Below are 25,397 nucleotides of genomic sequence, written 5' to 3' on the forward strand. Positions count from 1 at the left end.
AAGTCCTGGTGTTGGCCTGTAGGTTTCCCTTAAAGCTACGTTACCTGACTTTTTGTTTTAGTAGACTAAATGTACAGACCTTGTTGCATTGTCTTCGTCTGTCCAATCCTGTCAGACCTCAGAAGCTAAGCAGGGATGGGCCTGGTCGACACTTGGATGGGAGACCGTTTGGGAACACAAAGAAGCCTGGGTGAATGGAGAGAGTGAGTGAGTGGTCGGTGGTAGTCTGAGGGGCCGATGGTGCAGACTGGTTGCCTCGCTTCCATTAGTCTACCCCAGGGCAGCTGTGGAAACAATAGGCTAGTAGCTTACGTCCACCAAGTATGGAATGAATGAATAAAGCAGGAAACTGTAAAGCGATTTTGAGCTTCTGGAAAAGCACAATATAAGACTAATGCATTATTATAATTATTATTGATATCATTATTATCTAAAATTTTATTGAGTAATGAAAGACAGAAGTAGAATCTTAATGAGAGCAATTTATTTGGGAGTGGTCCTCCTGCTTCACTTTGCTATTGCTCAAAGCTGTACACAGGCGTGAAACGTGCATATAATTAATTTTCTTGAACAATTCGTGTTTGCAGGAGGGATTGTGAGAGCTAGAAACACGTTTGGGCCAAAACAAAATATTTCACAGTTTAAACAAAACGGAACTCACTTTTATTTTGAAAGGTCTTCCCGGAACCAGTCAGTATCTTTTTCCGTGATCACCCTGTGGAAAAACCATGGGAACTCGAAACAAAGCCCGGTGATGCTGTTGGAGCAAACGAAAACTCCTTTCTTTTTCTTCAGATTACACTGGTAGGTTTTGCAAGTTTTTCCAAGACATCACTCTGTTATTCACCGCTAGTAAATAGCAATGCTGTGTCGAGCAACAAGTGTCAGCGATAAAGCAGCTGCTGCACCTGCACTTCGGACGGACTTGCGTGCAGAAACTTTACTGTTTTAAAGTAGGTATTATTGCCAGTTTTCTTCTGCTGGGGTTGGCTAATGATTGCAAACAATATTGCATAAACATTTACACTCAGTGATTACTTTTTGTGTTTGAATTAACTGCAGTAAAGTTCTCTGTTGGCCCATGTGTAGCGTCATGGATAATGAAGAGGATGCAGGGCAGTCAATACAAATCCATCTGGAACTAAATCTTATCATATCATCATCATCATATTAAGCAAGATAAAAAATACACTTTAAAATATCCTAGATTTGATTTCTGTGAGAAAGAGAAACTTCATTCTTCACTCATATTATTATTATTATTTCTTTCTAAAAAGAATAATTTAAAGAAATTAGCCTACATTAGGGCTGAACGATCTGGACAAAATTTGTTATCTCGAAATTCATGCCAGATATCTCGTTATCGATACGATACGTTATAACTATGGGTTAGATGAAAACCAAGCATTTTTCTGAAAAAAAATATTATAAATAATAATAATAACATAATGGTATAGAGTGTAGTTTTATTGATGAAAAACAATTTTATTTATATCTTGCTTTTTTCGATTTTAATATTTTGAATGTTCATATCTCGATATATCTCAATATGATAATGATACACCGTTGCTTGTTCGATATTAATACCTTGAACGTTCATATCTTGATTTCTATACGATAACGATATGTCTTTCAGTCCTAGCCTACATGTCCAAATAGGAGTGGTCGGTAGTAAAAACTTACAGTAGGCTATTATCCTATTCCTATATCTACAACAGTTTCCTGCTTTCAAAGATGGTGACACACTAGTCAAAGAAGATAAACTTCAACTTATAATAATAAACCATTATAAGTTGCCTTTGTATACAAACGATGGCAAGAAATGTTTGTGAAGACTCTCTGTCATCCAGGGATTATCCATTGTAGAAGAGATTTTCAAATATCCCTCAATGAATAGAATGAAATATAAGCATTTATTAAAACATGTGTCTTTACTATTAGCGAGTTGCTTCTCCTCAGACCTGACTTAGCTCTGAGCAGGTTGTGTTCAGGACGTTGCGCTTCTAGACGCTATATTGATTCCCTTGTGGATCAATATAGTGTTTAATAACTATTTTATGAACACGAAGAAGATGAAAATGTCTTGGGTTGCTCCACCCTCTATATAAAATCTCTGTGCAGTGACTCATCAGACTGACCAGCTGCTTGCTCCTAAAGCTCACAAAAGGATTTCAGCTGAGCGTCTCACACAACAAATCTGAACTCTTAATCATCCCTGGTGCTCCCTCGGTCAAAGCCCATTGTGTAGGAGCCTATGTGCTTCTGGGAAACGCCATGCATGGCAATGATCGCTTTGTGATCATTTCAAAAGTTGTTATGAATTTTGTTTAAGCATAGGCTGTATAAGGCGTGATCAAATACTCAAAGCATCCGTATGATTCTTTTCCAGACATGATTTCCTCAGAACAGCATCGCACACTGCCATTTGCATAAGGACCGGGTGCCTGTCATCCCCTGCTGGCAGTGGCAAGTATGTGAAATAGAGCATGTTAAAGTGACTGACTGATATCTTATTTATTAGCAAATCCTATGATGTGGTTGTAATGACGTCAGAGAATACGTGACTCCAGACTCTTGAACATGGGCTATGAAACAGCATGTTAATATCCGAGCTGCCTGAAAGTCTGCTTATGCCTAAACCTGGTGCGCTGTTTGTCCCACTTAACTTATCAATCCTACATCTTTAAAGCCACACTGTGTATCATTTCACTCAATTTAGAGAATAAGATACTAGCATTTGTTTAATTTCGGATGTTTAAATGTTTAAAAATACCTCTAGCTGTAGTATACATACATTTTTTAACATGGCAACATAAAACTTGTGAAGTTTCTCAATGTTGCTTTAAAGGTGGATCATGCAACTTTTTATGTGAAAAAAAAAGTTGATATTCGTGCGTATTTGACCTTGTATTGACCCAGTGGGGGTCAGCATGGTGACTTTACTTTCCATCACAGTGGTCTCTAGGGCGCTCCAGGATCAATTGTTTGGAAGGTTTTCGCTGCTGATGGACCCTCTCACCAGAAAACGTACAAAACAATTGATCCTGGAGCGTTGTAGAGGACACCGTGATCGAAAGTAAAGGCGCCATGCTAAGAACTCATACAGCCGCTGGGTCACTACAAGGTCAAATACCCACAAATATCAACTTTTTTTTCGCCACCTAAAAAGTTGCATAACGCACCTTTAACAACATCATCAGAATTGATCTCTCTCGGTCTCTCTGATGAAGGAAATGCCCTCTAAAATAAAAAAGTTGATCAGTTTTCCCCCTGGTATGACCGTAAACCTGCACCAATAGTGTGACAAGTATTAATGCATGTCCCCAGTTGTGTTTTATGTTGCTTTGTTAACAAAATAGTTAATGGGTTCTGCTTTTAAGGCTAGTATAAATGGCAAAAGCCGCCTTGGCAGTGTTGTATTAAGCATAATCATGTGGTAAATTACAACTCATTTACCTGTAATTAAATGTGCAGGTTCCTCATCAATAAGAATTCCCAAGAATGAGCCTGGAGCAGCATGTGCCCTTCATCTATTGACAAGCCGATACAGGAGCGCTAATGATCAGGTACTCATCCTTCTTGCTCTTTTGAAAACCGATCATGTCAGCGGGTGACAACATGCCAGTGATGTCCATTTTTTTGGATAATACTGTGCATTTGTGGCATCTAAAGGCCAAATACCAAGGCCATACAATAAGATAAGAGATAAATGTGATTAGTGCAGAAGTCCGTTACACGCATTTCAGCAATTTTGTCCTGTCAGTACATTTTAAAGTCATGACACAAGCTTAGTCATCACCAAGTCCATAATTGTGTGGTGCCAGTGGGCTGTTCTCTCTGGTTACTACTCATCATTATCAAGGTTAATTTTCTGTACCACTCAGCAGATAAAATTGAGCAATATGTTGGATTTTATACAACATTTTCTAACACCCTAATGTTGAACTAGATAAAGCAGCCTTACAAGCATTAACGTATGTACAAAAGTGACACTGTTTATAACACAAGTTGCAGCTTATTATTATTGTGCGCATTGCCAATGATATAATGCCATCAAGGTGTCATATATTATCACAATGACTTCTGTTTCAAACATTCACATCATCAATGTTAGTTTGCATTTGCTGAAGTCTTCTTAGTTCGATTGTATCTTTGGTTCCAACATTTCCTTTTTTTGTTGATGTAAACACATTTAAATACGGAATAGGAACAAAACTTAGTTCTTTCCAGTGCCTTTCTTGTGAGGTTCAGCTTTGGGTGTGCCAGTGTTCTGTATTGTTACTTTAGCAGATTTAAGCTGCTGCTGCCTGTTCAGGGGAACTCCAGTAAGGAAGTAAGGTGAAATTCTTTGTTTACTTCTGTAAACAAAACTGCTGACCTGTTTCCATTGTCAGTCATGTTCAACACCTCCACGCTGCTTACACAATCGGCTGCTTTCTTTGTTATTGCACTATTCATAATTATGTAAGGAAATTGTTGGTCTCTCAAATTCATTACTGCTTTTGGCGGGAACTGCAAGATAAAAAACAATTAAAAACAAAAATGCTTTAAAGGAATTGACACCATCTTAAAGTATTGCCAATATTCAGTTATGGAAACAATCACAAGCGTTTTCATCAATCAATTATATATATATAAAAACAATCTAATTCATCGCGATTAATTGCAGATCATTTGAATATAATTATTGTATTCATTATTAGTTCTAGACCGTCATGAAACGCTAATCTTTATTTGGTCACATTTCATTCATAAACAACGGAAGGTCAAACCAAATGATGCGATTATTCCATGATTAATAAGTTATTTTTTTCTTTTATTATGAGTTTAAGTGGTAACTTTGACAGCCCTTCATGAAACTAAACTAAACTCCCCTGTCTCTTCTGTAAGTGGGAGATTTTTGTAAACAAACCCTGCACTGTCTATGCCTTTGTCTTAGAATGAGGTGTAAATTTGATTTTAGACCCTATTTATATGCATGGCACCATCGTGGGTGTACCTTGGCTTAATTATATATTTTTTTCACACAGTTTTTTATTACTTTCTTTCACACAAATCATGTTTACATACATCTAATGCCTTTTTATTGATTTTTTTTTCCGTTCTTTAGCCTTGAGCTTATAGCACAATCTAAATACAGCATTAAACCTATCTCCAATGATCCATAAACAGTGCCTCTTGAAGCCACAGGGACAGAATTAAAAGGGAGAGGTTAAAAAAATATGCAAAAATATTTAAGGAATTTAATTTTTGCACAAATTCCTTGACACACACCCTCCTCCCAACGTGTTGTTTTTTGTGCACCTCTCCCCCCTTCCCCTACTTTTTAACTCTTCGCTCACTTCCATCACGGGGAGCGGTGTGTGGGGCAGTCACGTGACCCTTTGTCCCGACACAATCCCCATTGGCTGAGTTGTTTGAAAGCGCGTCGGTTGCCCGGGCGATGGGGAATGGCGGCACCACTTCACTTTTCTCTCTCTCTCTCTCTCTCTCTCCGAAGCTGCCCCCTCCCTTCACTCTACCCCCCCTCCTTCCATCGCTCCCCTCTGCGCAGCACACTGAGACTCAGAGTTGTTGTTGCCCTGTCTCCTCCACATAGGCCAAGCTGGATCAGGTAGCCCGCGGCTGACATCACACCCAGGCAGGCAAGCGTTTTCCCCCCTCTTCTCGTGTTCATCAGGCAGACAGTCGCACAAGCCGTCAAGAGGCGAGGTGAGTACAGCTAATGGTTTTTTTGTGTTTCCGCTGTCCTCTCCAGACACAGGCCTCAGCTTGGGTTTGGTCAAGAGTCAAAGTTTGTGTTATTGTTTTAATATAGTAGTTGCATTAGTCTCATTGCTTAGTACTCTTGTCAATGAATGGACAAACTTTTTCTCTGCCTTCTTGTCACGAATTTCTATGCACTTCCACATTTGCAAGTTATGATGTCTTCCTTTTTTCGTGGACTAACTCTAAGTTACATTTTTGTTGAGCTGTGACACATACTTCTTTTATACTTTACCATCAGGTGCAGTTCCTTTAGTCACTTATTTTTTTGCTATTGTCTGAGATGTGAATCAGCTGGGAAGGGAAGAGGTATGGAACAGAATGGTTGTGTCTGTTAACATGCCATTGTATTGATGAAAGTCTCTTATGCATTTACAGTTTGAACTAATGCTGGGTTTACACATAGGAAGGAAGGACTTTATTTGTATAGCGCCTTTCACAGATATGGGCACAAAGCGCTTTACATTGGACAATTTTACTCCATTCTTGGTGGTGGTAAGCTAAGTATACAACTTCAGTTTACCCTGGGGGAGACTGACAGAAGGATCAACTGTCCCTCTGACCACCACCATACAGTCACACACACGTTATTCATACATGTTTTTAGTGTTACGGGAAACCAGATTACCCGGAGGAAACCTACACAGAAATGCAAACTCCACCCAGATAGGCCCCGGCCAGGTGGGAATCAAACCTGGGACCTACTTGCTGAGAGGCACGAGCACTAACTGCTGTGCCGCCAATGCATAGGATCGATGTGTTACGAATGCCATTTCCGTTTTTTCTATTTTTCCGTATTTGTGACATTTGTAGCATTACTTAATGCATCTTAATCATGTTCTTAACAGAGTGTATCGTGACCTTTGTGATATTTGTGGAGCTGTTTTTTGGCTGCCAAAAAAAATCGTTCACTCCTTCACGATTCACTCCTTCACTCTCAATTTGTGGAGTTTGCAAAGGAGCATGTCCTTTCGTGATGATTAGTGGTGATTTCTAATTCAGCGTGATAGCATTCGTACAGCATTCATAATATATCAGAATATAGGAATCACGGTTTTCACTCACGCGTGCTCTCAAAATTGATAGAACCCAATAGACACGCAGTGTGCAGCAGCCGTCTAGTGTGGCTCCAACTAAAAGGCTTGTTCTGAGTCACTTTGGAAGAATTTGGTTTGCTTTGAGATAAAGGCGGTAGTTACCTTTATGAGAAGAGGCACCCTGCAGGAGCAGAAAAGGGGCTAAAGCTGTGGAGCAGACGGTGTGTGGCTCACTTCCTGCCAGCAGTACTGGGAGCGTTTAGAAATGTTAATTTATGCGATTAGAATTCGGAAACTTTATTTCATTAGGAAACAAAACAAACAAGCAAACATAAAACACGATATACAGTACCTGGAGGACAAAGCAGCCTCCACAAAGGACCAGGAAAAGAAACTTCACAAGGAAAACAAGAATCTGAGCACTTTTATTTATATTTATATGTACCACATTCGCCCATATCTCTGCTCCGAATCATCCAATTCCATCTACATTTGTGATCCTCGGCGACCAAAAAGTGGATTCGTGACATTTGTGACGTTATGTGTAAACCTTCCATTATACTTGGTTGTCCGATGATTACTTCCACTTCTCCTTCCTTTTACCGATGAATTTTCGGATTGTTGTATAATTCTATTGTTTACGTTGCCTACAGTGCCCGTCATGAGTATTGGCAGTGGCAGTGACTTTATCAGAAATCTAGCAGTGATTCATGGAGATTGTTTGACTGTGATTCTTCTGACAGTGTGACAATCTGACTAGTTATGTAGATATGTGTGTATCCTTTTGTGTGCATTTAGTGTTATTTCACTGAAAGAATTTCTACAGTCTTTGCTCATAGTTGAGATCTATCCTCCCATTATAACAATAATAATAATTGAAAAAAGCAGCCCCATTGACACTGGCCGGATCTGTGGCCCGACTTCATCACATTTATTTTCTTCACGTAGTTCCACCTGATAAAATATTTGACCTTTCAAGTACCACGATGTCGCAGTCTATATCCAATCAACACTAAACAGGGGCTAAATAGAGTCAAAAACAGATAAATGTATCAAACTGAGTGTAAACCATATTTAATGCAGGAAAACTTGTCACTTAAAGGGACTATGCGGAGTTTAAATATGTTAAAACTAAGTGTTCTCCCCTACGTGTTCCAGTTATGTCCTAATGTGTAGAATGAGCCCAGACCTGTTCACCACAACTGCCTCTAAAATCCTGCACTCTCACTCAAGAAGTTGTTATTTCGGGTCCAAATTGCCGTCATTCACAAACTTAATACAGAAGGTGCAGCTACACGTATGACCTGAGGTGGCAGTAGTGAGCATAAAATGGCCAACTTGCATCTAGTCTCTTTAAATATGTAACTAAAACATAAATTGAGCTATCTCTAATTTGAATGATTAAAGTCTAAAATAGAAGATGACCATGGGTTCCTGCTGAGGAAACCACTGCACTAGAGCACGCTGCAGTCTTATGTTGTGTGATACCTTGGACATCTGTTGAGCAGTGTCCTCTCCTGTTACCAAACCGGCACAATATGGCCCTCAGTTCTGGGTGTTTTCTGTCTGACGGGCTGACTCTGGAAATGTTGGCTGCCCCTCTGTTCACTCTCTGTCCGGGGCTCTCCGTTGACCAGGTGGCCTGCTCAGGTCTGTTTGGTTTCCATGGTAACGCTCCCTGCCCCTCCCTCAGGTGCACTCTATCTAATGACCGGGAGGATCCCCAGCTTGTGTTCAAACACACACACTCTTGCATCTGCCTGCTGACACTTGACCCACGCATATTTAAACAAGACGTGAATGAGACACTTGTCTGTGGCAATAGTGGCTACATCAAGCACGCTCCTCTCATACTTTTATTTTCCTTTTTTTGAGAATTTGTGCCCTTGTTAGAGAGATGCATGTCTTGATGTACAGACTTCCTTCAGGCCATAAACTTGTCTGTAGACAGTAAGGCTTGTCTTGTCACGTTTTTTTTTATACCCCTGACCACCCAGGGCTAGTCCCAAGTCTTGGAATGTATTTTTAGACAACGCACACACGAAAGGTTGAAGAAAGGCATACTGTACTCACGCCGCCATCCCAGAATAACCAGAGCTAATAAGCTTCATTATATATTGCCACATGAGACCGAACATTTAACGGTTTAGAGGTTCAATTTTGAAGTGTAGTTGATTGTGTGTAGGAAAGTGTGTCAGGAATTTTTAGTAGCAAGTGTTTCCAGATCACTACTTTTTGAAAACTGTTCTAAGTGACACTCTTGAAGATTCATTCTCCAGAACACTATTTCTAGATAGACACTTAGATAGGGTGACTACCTTTTATTTTTTTTACCATAGCTAACCTTACCATCAGCTAACGGATGATATTATGCCGATAAAAGGCTGATATCTCCGGAACCGAAATTGATAGAGACTTGCCATTTTGCATTGCATTTGCTTTAGTAAGAGTTCAATCAGAGCCTTAAAGGGACTATACAGAGTCTAGAAATGTTAAAACCAAGTATTTTCATCCCCCTACATGTTGCAGCAATGTCCTAATGTGTAGAATGAGCCCAGACCTGTTCACCACAACTGCCTCTAAAATCCTGCACAAGCTTAATATAGAGCTTAATATAGACTGCAGTTACACGTAAGACCTGAGGTGGCAGTAGTGAGCATAAAATGACTACCTTGCATCTAGTCTCTTTAAATGAGTCCTCCCACAACTTCTTGGACCTCAGGGGAGCTGAGAAACATCGCAGTGAAAATCGGTCCTAAGTTTGTACACCTTAGATCATATTTTATATATTTTTTGTCGCGGACTTTTGCACATAATTTCTGAATCATAAGAGATAGAGACCGTTTTTTTGTTCTGGAATCGTCGGAATTTTGTCTTTCAAACAAGCTCCATCTGAAGCACCTACTAAATGTGTATGTCCTGAATAAATCAGACCTATGCCCCTAATAAAGCGCCCCCTGCTTTCCCAGGCAACACTGACACATACAGTTTAGACGCATCCTACACGGAACAGACATTTTCAAATATTCATCAGACATCAACAATAATCCATGCACCTAATGTACAATGTTTCCTACCTTTATGATGTTGGTATATTTCATGACCATCCCAAAATGTCCAATCATATGAGGTGGTCACATTGATAGATCTCGCTATACAAGTAAACTTTTTTTAACTCCCATCACTAAACACTGCATTCATTCAGTCGTGGTGATCTTACGGCAAGCCTCACATTCAAACGTTTTCAGGCAGGCCATTATCATTCAAAGCGTTAAATGACAAACCGTGACATGAACGTCTCCCGGTGAATCTTTGAACTCCGTGTTATGTTTGCTTTCCAACATGTCATTTTGATCACGTTTTAACAGAGGTGGGTGTCACAGGCCCCATCTTCACAGCCCGCTCTTGTTGTGATCACAAAGGCTGATGTAACCGGGAGGAAAGCCGTGCCGATCCCCCGCCGTCGCCGGTGACGGGCCTGCCATGATGTCACCGCTGCTGACATGACAATCCTGACATTCTTGCTGATGGGGTCACACACCGACACGGAGGGGGCAGAGCGGAGGCGAGGAGAGAGGCGCAGACTGGCACACATATGGCCTTTGTCTCTAAGCACTGATTAGTAATCTGGTATATTCCCGGACACACACATCTGCCATTAATTGAGGCCCCTGCTTGTGCCCACTCCAGCGCACTCTCCGACTGTCTCTGGCCCGATAAGAACGGCGAGGCCTGTCTCAACCGCCTTGTTAAAATTCAACAAGTCTCTAAGTGCGCACACTCGAATGTGTTTAGCATATATTTAAAGCTCAGAAAATGCCCGTTGTTATGGTAGTGCAGGACCTCTGCGATTGCGCTCTTGTCTCGTTCTTGTCCATTGTACGCACGCGCACATTCATATTTGTTTGTGCTTACAGGGCATGACTGTTGCTAGCATCGATTTGTACCTCGAATACAGCTTCCCTTTGATCTCGCAAAGCCACAAAGGCCCAGCGGTGACGGGTTTGGTACAGTGAAAGCTTTTAACTGCTGTTGTTGCTACAGGTGTTTGCTCGGCTATTCCCACAAGCCGTTCTGGTGAGGACTACACTATAATTTTCTCTGCTGTTAAGTTTGGAAAATGGGGGGGGGAAAGAAAAGCGTACAGAGTGAAACGACTTGTCAGGATGATAATGCTGTCAGACAAAATAACACCGCCTGAAGAGGTTGGGAAATAATATGCCTGGATAAAACTCGATAGGCCCTTTTAGCTCTTGAAAGGAAGCATTCATAAGAGACACTAAAGGCTTTTCACATGTGGCATTAACGGCATTTGAATGTCAGGCGCAAAGTACAGGTGGTTGCGCTTTGAGATCAGGACGACTCTGAGCACTTTTGGGAGAAGGCATCTTGACATTCTTGTTCATTCATATTAAAATAGATGACAGCACCCACACTGCTTTGTTCAAAAGTCCAAGTCTTTTGCCTGCCTCAAAACGTGCATGGATGAAATGGGATTTTTACTAAACTGAATTTAAATGGGTTCCTTATATCAAAATATCAGAGCTGATATAACATACAGCCTATTGTCATTGCCGGTTGTTTGCCTCACCGCATTGTTCTCCGTTCTCAAAGCGGGAAAAAGATCAAAGCTCTGAAAAAATGAAAGATGTGTCAGATGATACTTTTATCGTTGCAAGATAGGTCTAGGGCCACAGGTGGTCGTCCATAAAACGCTCTTTTGTTACACTTGTGCATGTCATGTTTATTCATTTATTATTTACTATGATATCGATTATTTATAATGAGCAATGGCAACATTAAAGGAGCCATTTGCACACTACACAAGATAATCTGTTTGCATATAAATAGGATCTGAAAACAAGTAGCCCCTTCAGACGCACGTGGAGGTGCATTTTAATGCCAGAGATGGAGACTGTTCTCTTGAGCCCAGGCTTAAGATAAGGCAAGGAAAATACCCCTAAAATGATGAGTCTTTAAAGGAATAGGACACCGTTTTCCCATACTGAGATATGTTCCAAGTCTAGTCACAGAAAATTAAACATGTTGATTTTCTAAGCGGATTAAAAGGGGAACTATATTGCTAGGCGCAATAACACCTTAGGAGCACTTCTGTAGATGCGCTAGGTGTTATTACGCCTTACAATATAGTTCCCCATTTGATTCGCTTGGAAAATCGACATGTTTAATTTTGTGTAACTTCTCACGTGACGTAACCGTATTTCAATAGAGGAAACGTGGAAGAGCTTGGTCGCTTCTAACTCCGCCCCTGTTTGGCAACATGGAGGAGAGAAGGCTAAATGCTAACAACATCTTAGTTCTTTTGGCTTGACTGAGCGCATGCATAAAGACCAGACAGTTACGCATCAACTCGTCTAAGCTCAGGTGAGAACATATCTCTGTATGGAAAAACAGTGGCCTATTCCTTTAAGACTAGCATGGCAATCAGAGACATGTTAGCTCACTATTGTCAACATTGGTCTGTGAAAAAGCGCTGCTTCTTCCTAATGGCGCATACTCGTGATGATAGACAGTGCCGGCGTCAGTGAGCACATCCAGGGCCTCCCTTTTGCACAGCACGGGGCTTACAAAGCTTTTGTTCACCTCTGACCCCTGACCTGACTCTACCTGATAGCTCGTCCGTCACTATCCCACATTTCCCGTCCATCCGCTTCCCTTTGTTATGGAGAAATCTTGAACAGTTTTGCTGTTCGGTTGCCCGCCTGTTTGTTCTTGCACGTTATCAGACAAACCAGGGTTGGGCTTAGGTTTCATCCGCATTGTCCTCCTCGAGTCTGGGAGAAGCTGAGAGGGTTAGCTCATTGGCACCATGAAGTGACCTTAATGCATGTCCCTCCAGAAAATAATGAAACCCCGCCGTGACTGACGGATTGACTGACATGCTGATCACCAAGGTGAAATTATCCTCTTTAGAGCCAAAAGCTTGACCTACGAAGAGATGTGATTTCTAATATGAAAGTTATGTATCTAAAACCTGTCTTTGTATTTTGTTGTATACTAAACAGTGTCCTACAGCTTTTTAATGTATCCAAAGTCAAAACTATTTTGAGCGTTGATAAAAGGCTTGAGCTGTCTGGACTGTTTGTGAAAAGTGGGGAGATAAGGAGAAGATGGATAAAGGGTGTCAGACTGTGGCCAAAACTCTGACAACTTGGAAGCTGCTAAAAGCTCGTCAAATGCATGCGGCGTTTGTCAGAAGTGGTGTTTTTTGGGTGTGCATAATCTTTCTCGAAGGGTACCACGCTCTTTATGTCCAAACAGTCTGTGCCTGTTCTCTCGTTGTCCTCTCATTCACCTCAGCAGTGCATTTCTCTTTTCGCTCTTGTTATTTGTAACTTGATGATATGGTTGCATGTATTTGCTTCCAAAACATGAATCAGCTCTGAGCCAGGTTTCTGGGAAGAAAACAAAAGTCTCAGTGTCTTGGTAAGAGATGTGCTATATTTACATCTCAACAGTGCAATTACCTTTGCTGCCATAAGCCATGTTGCCTGTCATAATGACACACAAGGCAGAGCTTCACTAGGAGCAGCGACCATAATGAAACAGCAGCCTATACTTATGCTTATTTGGCACAAACAGCCTATTACTGAACTTTGTTGTTCAGCATTTGAACCTTGTTTTGCGAGTCTCAAAATAGAGCTCTTTCTCATTGTGCTGAAGGTCCAGGCTTAAATCATGACTGACAGCCACCTGTAGTTGAAGTCTATATTTATAGTGGAGGCCTGAATAAATAAACAGGAGGGAATACAGGAAGCACGAGCCTCTCCAGAAACTTAATGCTATTCATTTTTAATGTGTCCGGGCAAACAAAGTCTCTATCAGCATGCCATCCCCTCTCCCTCTGCCCTGCAACCTATTGAACCTCAGCCAGACCAAAGCTGTCAATGGCCAAGAGCAAGAGTTCCTGTGTTCAGTGTCCAGTCTGAGTTATTACCACAGTAATCTAACATCATCAGAGTTTTATCTTTCCAAATGTGTCTTTGTTGATACGTTAGCTGTTGTGTAAAAGTACAGTTTGTGAAAGTTCTTTTGGGAGCGAAGGGGTTGGATACTCTTTGTCTTGTGTCAATGCAGAGAGGGTGCGAGCAGACTGAAAGAGGGGTTGAAGAATGCTTGAGTCACCTCGAGGAGGAGGATGATGTGTGGGCTCTGACAGGGGAGGGTGGGCCGTGGCAGGCACAGAGCTGTGGGAGGTGCCCTGAGGAATGCCTGGAAGGTGTCTGTGAAGCCCTCCACTGATAATCCTGGACTAAACACAACAATGGCTTCACTCTGATTTCTGCCCTGCCGTTACTTTGGGGCTAAAAGTTATGTCTTTATGCCCATTAACCTCTGTCAAATCCTGGACCACACCTAAAGCCCTAAATGAACTTCGGGCTGCTTTGAAAAGGGACATCTGATCCACAGAAGCCCAATAGTCTGTTTGTGTCTTAACTGCACTTTTAAAAGCTCAACCCTCTTTAGCACCAGTGCTTTTTTCACTGTAGCCTTGGGTACTTCAGAGCCGCCTCCTGGGGCTCTTTCCTGCACTTTATTTTGGTGTCATCTCATTGATTTGTGAGATAGAACATTTCTGGGATGTGCCAAAAGCTTCAATTTATGGACACAGTTGAGAGATGTTCACAAACTCACCACAGGCCTTTGTGACTCGGGCTGGCAGGCAGCTACGTCATTGCTTTTGTTTGCTTGATTTAATTCATCAAATTAAGGCAATTAATCCAAGAAATCTATTCTGTAATGCAATTATGTGTGCACACTAGTTATTGTGTGCAGTGACTGCATGTTCTCATTAGGTTGCTCACAATGCAAACTCGCATCAAATTAAAGCCAAGCAAACACAGCATTGCAGTTTAGTGCTGTACAACAAGGGGATAGCTTTAACAATAAAGGCAAAATGCGGGTCTGAAATAGTTTAATATAGTTTTAAATTACATGAAAGGATAATAAATAAAGGGTCATCATAAGAATCTGGATTATGGTGTCAGTCTCTGAAGTTTGCCGTTTGTCTTCGTCTAAATCTGTGCTCTGCTTTACCGGGTGTGGTGCTGCTGGTTTGTCATTTCACAGTTTTGGGGGAGGGTCAGATGTGAAAGTGGATCTGATTTGGATTTGGGCTTAAGAGATGTACAGAGGCAGTGTGTTGTTTAAAAAGAGGGGTTCCCACACATTGTGCCTAACCCATTGGTCATGCATGCCTTGGCTGTGTTTGAACGGGAGGGGCCTCGGGACAGTTCAGGATCCTGACCTTGTTTTTTGGCTGATTGTTGAGCCATTTGTAAGTGATCAGCTTTGTCCTCATCCCACAAGGTGTTGTCCCGTCCTGTCCACACAAAACCACTGCACCTGCTTGTTTGCACTATGAGCTCATTCCAGGAAGAGGAAGAGGATCACCTGACAGCCTGTGCGGCTTGTGTAATCAGCTGTTTGTGACTGCAGGCCACAAGGCTGAGTGAAGCTATAGCCTCGGGTTAGTGTGAACGCAAACACATGGAAATTCTATGCAAACAGAATGCTTCAAGTGGGTTTGAGCTTATTTGATAGATGGAGAGAATTTTGTATGCTAGTTTTGATTTGAGAGAAGCTCTATTTTCCTTGGTTTTGATACAACAGCATGTGGATCAATTGGGCGGCACAACGGGGCAGCGGTTAATATTCTTCCCTCACAGCAATAAGGTTCTTTCTGTGTAGAGTTTACATGTTTTCCGGGTGCCTTGGGGCCGGGAGCTTTGGTTTCCCTTTTTTTTACCAAACAAAATGAATTTAAAGAAAAATAGAGCAGTGGCTATCAGACTTTTCACACAACACACCATCCGAGAAAAAAAAAACTCCAAACTAGGCCAAACTAGGTCTGTACTTTGGTTAAACCAGGTCTAACAGGCCAAAACGTATCCCTAAGGACAAAAACATACATGGCATTGTCTGAAAATTAAACAAAGATAAAGAGGAGCTTGAACTTTCACCAGAAGCAGCCCCTGTACCACAAGTCCTACCTGCACCACTATTTGAGAAACACAAACTAAGAGTTTTAGTCTAAGTATGGGCTGTGCAGTCACAGTTTAGACAAATGCTTTGTGAACTTTGGTGCTCTCGGTGCAAGTATTCAATTTTTTATTTCAACTTCAGGTAAGTTTCCAAAACAGACAAAGTCACTGTGTAAAACTTGGAAAATTGATCCTCCGAGCTGAAAGCAGAAGGTACCTGATCTGTCAGAACGCACAGAATGGGTGGAGATAGAGAGAGTGGGAGAGGCTGTGTTTCTCTTTGCCGGGGGAGGGGGGTGGAGTGGGGGGTAGGGCTGTAGACAGCGGGGAGCAGAGGGAGGGAGCTCTCACTCGCTCAGATCTCCGGCTGCCGGGGAGGACACCCAGCACAAGTGCATTCCAGAGGCAGCCAGCGAAGCCGCGCGAAGCACCAGCGCTTTAGACGGATCGGCGACACAGAGCACGCCACATCCTTCACCGCTCTGCCCTGTGTGTTCCTCCTACAGCTGCCCGCCCGCCTCTGACCTCTGCTGCCGCCGCACGGTCCTGTTTGCGCTCTCGCTCCTGCTCTTGAACGTGGAGAGGCACAACCGGCTCGGCAGCTTCGTCACCAGCGAAGGTTTCTGCCAGCCCGTCAGAGAGAGAGAAAACACAAAGTGAGGACAGAAACAGGAGACAAGGGGGACAAGATCACCGGTAAGTCAATACTTCTTTTTCTTTCAATGTTTGTGTAATCTTGACTTTTTGGAATTTGTCTTCTTTCCTGGCAGACTGGCCAACTTTACTGCTCCTTATCTGCCAAAGTAACTGTTGGTACCTGTTGACAATACTGCCCCGGCTTAGTATTTTTAAAAGCTTGTTATGCTAAGCTCACTTCCTAGAGCGTTTAACTATGTGTTATTGGTATTTCCTCACGAGAAACAAAACACAGAGTGGTGATTTGTTACACGTTTGACTTATCTTACAGCCCATCTCCTCAAAAGCATAAATCAATTGCCCTCCACCTGCAGGGTGGAGGGCAAGGTTCTGCCCCTCTGTGATTTTTTAAAGCCCAGACAGCTCCACCAGTCTCTTTCTAATTATTTTTGCTGCTTTAATTCTTCCACTGGCCTCACTAAAGAGCACCCATTGTTTTTAGTCTTTTTTAACTGCTTTGCTTTATTCTTTGCCAGCAGAGAGTCTAGTTAAGTAAACTCCAACCTTTGTTGTTATTACACAAGCGCTAAGGTATGTTGAAGTCCTTTAAAAAGCATAATATGGGACTTTCAGGTTTAGAAAAATGCCTCATTTATATTGACAATAGTGAGATTGTGTTTAGTTAGCTAGCTTTTATAGGCAAGATTCAGCTCTCGCTTCACATTCAAGTTCAGGAGTTTCCATTTGAGACAACATTGAAATACAAACGGCTAAACTAGTACAAGAATCACAAGCATTTCAAGACATGTTTGTAGAGGTCTAAACTTGACCAACAACTTGTTTTCTATATGAGACCTCATGTTGACAGAATATTGTATTGTTTGAAGTAATAATGTGTTGTTCATTTGCTTTACGGCCATTCAAATGGTGATTTTGATTGTGATCAATCGTATTTCGAACCACAGGCATTTGAATCTTTAATAGCTGAACTCTTGAGCTTGCGAACATTAGCCACAATGGGACTTAATAGACAAGTGCTGGCTATCCGTTACCCCTTGCGTCACACTCTCGTCTCTCTTTACCCGGCGTGGGATTAAAGATTAATTAATGGCCAAAGTTCGCTCTCTTTCCCCACATGTTCTCTCCCCATTTAGCCACACTACACTTCTACATTGCCGCGCGCCGTGCATGTCTAATGCTTCCACGGCGCTCTTAAACCCGTTCGACTCATCACTATGCATGGGCAAGCGTCTTACTTAAGGTTTTCTCAGCGCGGTATATGTCAGAGAGATAGGAGAGGGGTGGGGGGGGAGACTCGAGAGCTCATTAGCAGGACGTCCAATCAGAAACATTGATTAGGAGCCCAGTGCATCTTTACGAGGGCCTCTGTGGGAGTTGGACAGTTATATATCACGTGTTATCTGTGCTTAGGAGCTGCTTGTGGTGAACTTGGGAGATAGTGTCAGTGGATATAGGGGCTGAAGTGCAAATCACCCCTTTAAACTTATCAGAGCTTGAACTAGACATTGATTTATGTACAGCCAATTTGAATCAAGTTTAATTGTTCTGTTCTTGCAGTGTGTCTCGGTTTATAAGCATGATGTGTGGAGATTGGGATAGCGTTTTCAGAACTGCTGCTTTCTTGGATTCTTACTGAGAATTTTGATTTGGTTTTTCAAATAAGCAACAAAACATCTGGGAAGATTCTTTGTTTCAGTTCCTTGTTTTGAAAATGTGTCTCGTCTTTAATATTTTCCCTTGTCTTGTGTATTCCCGGAAAAGTACCACAACGGACATCCGTCTGCAGCTTGCTCTCCAACCGTATTTGTTTAGCTCCTCTGCTCATTCACCCTTTATTGTCTCTTGGATATTCCATTGTTTTCCCTGCCTGCGTTCACAGTTGAGAAAAGCGGATTGGAATCGTCTTATGCTTTGCAATGTGTCTTTTCTTTTTACCGACTGGAATATGGACTCTTGTTTCTCCATGAGCCAGTCCATCCAGGCACACAGGGATATTCTGTATCATGGGATGATAGATGAGGAGGAAGGCCTGTCCCCTTGCTGTGACTTAATTTCCCCTTATCAGGAGCTTTCCCAGACTCCGGCAGATGTGCTTATGCCAGGAGGTAATTGAAATAGGTCCTGTTTTGAAATGATGTCTGCTTGTTCTGTCCCCCTGTCCTTTCCCTCGTCTTTTATGTTGTGAAAAATCCCGGCATTCCTATCGGATCCATTTGGAAAACATTCCGTCAGTGATAAAAGATTGATCCGCTCCATTCCGCGACGCGTTCACATCCCTCAAAAAGCGGCTACCTCATTTTCCCTCCAGCAGCCCATTTCCAATCCAAATTCAACCCACTTTTCAATTTATCAAATCTTCGTTTCCATAAATCATTCCAAGCTAAGTTTTTACTGCTGCAAACTTCTTATTCCCCCACCGGAGTAAACATGGCAGAACATTAGTTTTGATGAAGTGCATTTTTTAAGGATGTCTCGGGAAGTTCTTAAGGAACTTTGGCAAAGTGGGCAATTTAAATGAAAAGTGAGTCTTTCTTTTAGATGTAGTAGCTTGGATGTGGCTTGGTGATCTGGGGTTATAATTTTTTTCCCCGAACTGTTGCAACGTTGCATGAACTTTTTAAAGGGAAAGCATGAATTTTAAATTGTTTATTGTAGTCTAAACTCTTTCCCAACACAATTCTAACACCCCAATTCTTCACACGGATGAGTTTATAAGCACGATTCACAACATTCAGGGAGCAATACTGTCATAGTATGCCCAACGCACAAAGATATATTTCACAAATGTCGGCTTTAACAATATGCAAGGGAAAAATAACACATTTTTATTGCACTACCAGGAAAAAAAAAACAGACTTTCTTTTTTTATTGGCTTGCTTCCCACCAGAGCGATCCATCAAAATGCCAAATGTTTGATAACTTGACTTAACCATATGGAATGTCACATCATGTAGCATGATGCAGTAGAAGCAGCGGTGGCCTGGCAGCGAGCCCAGCCTCTTCGGGCCTAAGTCACCTGTTGTACCCACACAGCCGAAGACAAACACGCCAACCTGTAGTTTGTCTTCCAAGAGCCTATAATTACCCAAAGGAAGCAGGGGATTTGGAGAAGGAATTTCACTGCGCTCTACTTTTAGATGTTGCTTTTAAGAGAAACCTGTTCACATTTTTGTCTTGTTAAGCAGCACACAGTTCTGGGTCTATCTGAGCACATCCTCCGGGGAGCGCTTTGTTGCCGACTGTGAAGCGCAGAGCACTTGTTTTTTTGTCTGGAGTGGAGCCTTTTAGGGGTTGATTTGGAAGGTGTTTGCCGTGGGTCAGTGAGCGCTGCGCAGGCCCCTCCGGGTAAAGCCCAAGCGCGCACACGAGGAGCTGAATCATAGCAGGTCCATATAAAGCCCCGTCTCACCTCTCGGTCCCACGTGTGTCCAGCAGCCCGGAAAGTTCACCTGAGCGAGAGCTGTCAGGTCCGGTCAGAGTAAACTTCCTCTAGCCTTGATAAATGTATTCTTCCTGCCACCCAATCAAAACTTCAACTTTTCATCCGTACCATCTATTTAGAGATTTAAATGGGGATTTGTCCAATTCAAAAAGAACAGTTCAAAAGACTGGTTCATTTATGTAACTTATTCATGTTGTTAAAAAAGCCAGCCAGAAAACTCATTATCTGAGGACTAATAACTGATCCCCAGACACAGCGACAGGGCGTTTGGCTGGTGTGAATCCTCCACAGAGTTGACTGTAGACCTGAGCATTTAAAAGCTACATATCGATTGATTAAAACAGGGCCGGCCCTAGCCAATTTGGTGCCCTAGGCAAGATTGAACATGTGCACACCCCTAGCCCTCTCCTCAACATAAAAAAAATATAGAAATAATATTAATTTACTAATTTTCATCTATATCTCTGTGTGTTTCTCTAGCGCACATGCACAAGGCATTTTTCCGAGTTTTCTTTTATTAATTTTATTATGAGTATAATTGTCATATAATATTGTGATTTTCACCACGATGTTACACGGCTCTCCAGAGTCATAGAAGGACCAGGGTGGGCTCGCTTGGATGCTTGACATTTCTAGTTTCCAACACAAAGGGCCGTTAGTATCACTTTTTGTCCCAAAGTTTTGTCTGAAGATCAGCGATGTTGTAGATGGTGGAAGCACGGGGTTCAAAAATTAAAGTGCAATTTGACGTCCCCTCCAACAGATGGAGCCCTAGTCGGCCGCCTGGGTCACCTATGCCTGGTCACCTTGGATTAAAATTGTATTAATTGCTCAGTCCTGCTGAACACCTTCCCCTATTAATAAATAAAACTTTGTGCCATAATTAAAGAAAACAGAGTAGAACTTTTATAGTTTTATTGTAAAAATGCTTAAAAACTGATAATGATTCTCTCTTTACACATATTATGGGATCCATTTAAAAATGTTCATGTTATATAACGTATAAGATCCGATTCCGCTATCACCGGTCTCTTCCACTCTGCTGACATGCCATACCCAAGTGTTTGTTCTGGGTTTTCTCACTTTTATCATCACGTGCGATTGCAGTAAACATCTCTGTCAGCCTCATGGGAGGGTCATGTGACTGTGCGAATGAGCAGCAGGTTGCTCCCCTGCTCAACCAGCCGTGCTCTGTGTGTTGACTCTCCGCACAGAGCTCTGTGAGCAGTAAATAACACGCCGCCTCAACCAAGGGCTCCGGACACAGGCCAAGAAGGGGGGTCAAGACTCCAGAGGAAACATATCAAGATGTCTCCTCCTCACCTCGGAGATCCTAAATCATACAGGGCGAAAGAGAGACAGGAAACAGAGAGGTGTATCTGAGAGGAAATAGGTTTGGGGTTCAATCACTTTGAAATAATTGACTATTTTGTACCAGCCATCTTGACAAATTATTTACATTTCGTTGTCACAGTTTATGATTCGGAATTTACCTGACGGAGGTTAAAAACAAACATAAAGCATCTGACTGTGGACCTCCTGCAAGAGAAACAAGTCCAATCCAATTAGTCGTAGCAATCACTTTGTAAATCTTATCGTTATATTGAATAGACACTTTGTATCGCCACGGAGGCCTAACCCGTGTTACCTGAAAGATTCATTCTTATTGAATTATTGAAATAAACCCCAAATTTGAAACAATAATGACAAAAAAGACCATGCACGAGCCCTTGAGTTGAGAAATACAACCTCAAGAATGATGAAGAAAACAGGCAGGTGCGTGTGACAGAGCTGTCCTCTTCCCTGAGTCGCTTGATGCTCGACCTGTCAGTGAATATAGATGTGTTTGATCAAGCACATCAAACGCAGGCAAATGTTGTAGATGGCTGCCGCAGCACCAAGTCGCGTTCAGAAGGAGAGGTTTGTCTTGGATGAAATGGAAGTGACTCTTGGGTGACATTTGGGTTTATAAAGCGCTTCAATTATACGCAGATGTGGATATAATTTTCTCCACTTCCAGAAACGGCATTTGATATCGTCTTCGGAGCTGTAAAATGTGCTGGAGTGTCTTTCAACATTCTTTAAAGGGTCTGTTGTTGTCAACCTCCTGGCAGAATAGCCTAAACACACCCAATTCCAGGCTATTCTGTAAGAAATGACAAAGGCTAAGGTATGATCGTGAAGTACACCAATCCCTACACAATTTGCACTGTCACTGTTATCGGGACGTATTTTGGACGGCCTTCTTTCTCACAAGCTGCCAACAAAGAGGCCAAATTCAATACTGCTTTCATCCGTGTTGATGAAGACAGATAAGGCATACTTTTAGTGTCACGTTACCTTTTTTTCTCCACAGCTCAAGATACAAGCCCTGTGACTCAAACCTGGGCCTTGTTCCAAAAAGCTGCTGTGCTCCTTTTAAATGTGGGGCACCGACTGCTTTAGGTTTCAGACGGATAACTTTTACACTTATCACATGGGACTCGAGGGCTTTTGTACACTCTCGTGCTGTAAATGTGCAGATTATACAAAATGCGGTCTGTCTGTAAGTGTGGTGTCGGGTAATGCAATCAAGAAAGAAGTATCTCATGAGTTTATATCCTTTAATCGATTTGTCGCAACGGAATATTTTATATATTAAAACTGGTCTCATTGGAATTCAAAAAGAGATTACACCCTAGCTGAGAACAACAACGAAATTGTATCCAAGGGGGGGAAATATGTGTAAAGCCTGCCAACTCTATCAAGTATTTAATTGTATGCTCTTGAGTAACATTAAAAAGGAAAACACTGCCTAAAAAAGTCACCACAAAAATAAAAGGTCACACGCCTTTAGCTTTGATTAAAGCACGCATTCGCTGTGGCATTGTTTAATAAGCTTCTATAAAAGATCCAGTGTTGCATGCATTGATCTTGTATGGGTGATGGGAGAGTGTGGCCACTGTGCAAAGCCTTCTCCAGCACTTCCCAATGATTCTTGATGTTACCATCTGGACTCTGGACAATCCATATGTGAAAACGATGTCTCATTCTCCCTGAATAATTCCTTAGCAATGTGAGCCCGATAAATCTTGGTCATCTTGGAATGCGCCCGTGCCATCAGGGAAGAAGAAATCAATTGATGGAATAACCTGGTGAAGACTTCCCTTTTGACCTTGGGCAAGACACTTCGTCCATCTTGCCTGTGTGAATACTGTGTGAGTGAATGAATGGTGGTCGATGGTTGGCAGATTGGCAGCCTCTCTTCTGCCAGTCTGCCTCAGGATTGCGGCTGCTATTTCTGATTCATAACGACTACTTGAGATATTAGTCAGCCCAAGCTTGTAAAGTCTAATACAAGTCTAAGCCATTTTTATTAGAGATTTCATATGAATGTTGTTTTTGACAACGCATTCCAAACTTACGATGAAACACAGATTCTTTCTACAAACAATGCTCTTTGACCTCGTGTTGAACAAGCATTGTACAGTTTCGGCACTTGGTTGCTACTTAATTGCGGTTTCCACGGGGTTGCTCACTTATCTCAAATGTAAACTCAACAACAGCAGCCCTGACACCGCTAAGCCTCTAATCTACATGTGCAGTAATGGCTTTCATGCGTATGTTTGTCTCCACGCCAGACGTCACCCTGGTGATCTGCCTCAAGACCTAAATGTCCCGCGGGGGAGGGGGGGTGCTCCTTGGTTATAGGCAATCAACTATAAATCAGCTGGCCTGAGTGTCCACGCAGCCTTCGTCCCCCCCGTCGAGAGGCCAGGCCGTAAGTCTTCCTCGGAGTAATGACAGGGAGAGAGTTGTGCGAGACAGTTTGCCGTCAAACCCATAACTCAGACAGATACTGGGGCCCACCCTCTCTCTGCAGCTCGGGATCCACAGGCAACACAAACAGAGTCCACCCTCAAACTTTCCAAGTGGGATTAGCGCTGAGATACTGCGAGAGCTGCTATCCAAACATGCTGGCACCCACAATAGAAGTCGTCTTATAAAGGCGTGTGTTATTTGCCTACAAACATGCTGTAGCTTCAGAACTGTAAAGCAGAAGTCGGAAAAATGAAAAATTAGCAAAGATAGAGAGAGAAGTTTTAAACCCCCCCCCACTCCCTTCCCAATTGGACCTGAAAGTTCCTCCTCCTTTCCTGTGCTCAGGAATAGAACACAAAAACAAATTGGAAGTTCGATATATTGAGGCAAGAAAGTATCGCGATAAACGATATTATTGACTTTAATGATACTAGATGCTGTCAACTCTCAGGAACAAAAATGACCATACCAGTCAAGCTGCAATAAACAATTTGCTTCCATTAGAAATCAAAGTTTTACAAAGAAATAATAGGGGGATTGCTAATAAATTTACAGACGATAAATATATAGTGTTCATCTGTTATTTATTGAACGATAAGTCGATATAGTAAATATCGTGACAGCCCTACTCAGGAAAACTCATCTCATTTGTGGACTCACTTAATTATGTCTCTAAATTATATTCCATACCCTGATACAGAAGGTACAGCCTGAATGTAGACTTTGTTTTAAATTGGAATGAACTATTTGAACATTTTTGGAATCAGAGTTCAAGATCAACATGGGACTAGACGAGGAAACTTCTGGAGTCACTTTTCATTTGTGCTTTTACTCTTTTCTAAAACACAATGAAAACCACATTTGGCCGTTTTATACTAATACAATGCCACACAAAATTGCACGCAGATGAATCCAAATTGGGCTACGTCAACTTCTAGCAACTTCTTTCACTCTTTATGATCAAACTATACAGCATTACACTATTTGGCTGGACCTAAAAGAGTGCATCTTTTATAAATTAGTGTCAAATCCACAATAGTCTCTTTACAGTCAATGCTTTGCTTATTTCCGTAGCTTACACTGTGTGCATTCCACAAACGTGTCTCACACAGAACATCCCTTATATATAATAGTGCTCCTCTCGATCTTAGCGCCACTGCATTTTTGTCGCATGAATGCGTCTCATTGTTCAGGAATGACAACTTATCTCCCCTAGAGTTAAATGACCTGATACCAACAGGTCCCACACCTAAACGCAACTCAAACACGGCCCTTTTCACTGTACGGTCATCAGAGAGGAGTGGAGTAAAAGCCAAAATATTTATTCAAGTCTGAGTAATGTCACTTTGGAATCGTTTTAGAAATAGTTATAATAATTACTCAAGTAAACAAGTGAAAATACTTCTTGAGAAATAAGTGTGTCAAAGTGTAATATATGTTTTTGTGTTGATGTAATTGACAGTTTTAAAAAGACACAAAAAATAACTGTCGACAAGCTTTTTTCACTTAACTCGTGGCAGAAAGAGTGACCTAATGTTTGACCCAATAAAACTTCCCCACTCAAGTAGATGTACACGAGTAAATGTTACAGGGCTCCGACAGTCATGTTTACTCGGATCCCCTCTCTCCAAGGGCCGAGCATGTTCGAACTCCCTGGGTAAATATTGGATGGGTGTGTGAGCAGGGCTG

At 41.9% G+C, this 25,397-nt stretch overlaps 1 protein-coding gene across 3 annotated transcripts in view; it reads left to right on the forward strand.

Moving 5' to 3' along the window:
* Positions 1-734: 734 nt before the first annotated feature.
* rassf7a (Ras association domain family member 7a) overlaps positions 735-25,397 on the forward strand; it is a 45,384-nt gene continuing 20,721 nt past the window's right edge. Inside the window, exons 1-5 of one of the 3 annotated variants that reach the window (XM_079568526.1) lie at positions 735-804; positions 2,390-2,470; positions 3,475-3,566; positions 5,600-5,712; positions 16,315-16,504. The gene's annotated coding sequence lies outside the window, so the exon portion shown is untranslated. Of the gene's footprint in view, positions 805-2,389; positions 2,471-3,474; positions 3,567-5,564; positions 5,713-16,172; positions 16,505-25,397 lie in introns of those variants that run through there. The other 2 variants (XM_079568525.1, XM_079568524.1) reach the window with 2 other exon arrangements.

Source organism: Gobius niger, assembly GCF_951799975.1.
Source record: "Gobius niger genome assembly, chromosome: 12".
NCBI classification, from domain to species: Eukaryota; Metazoa; Chordata; class Actinopteri; order Gobiiformes; family Gobiidae; genus Gobius; species Gobius niger.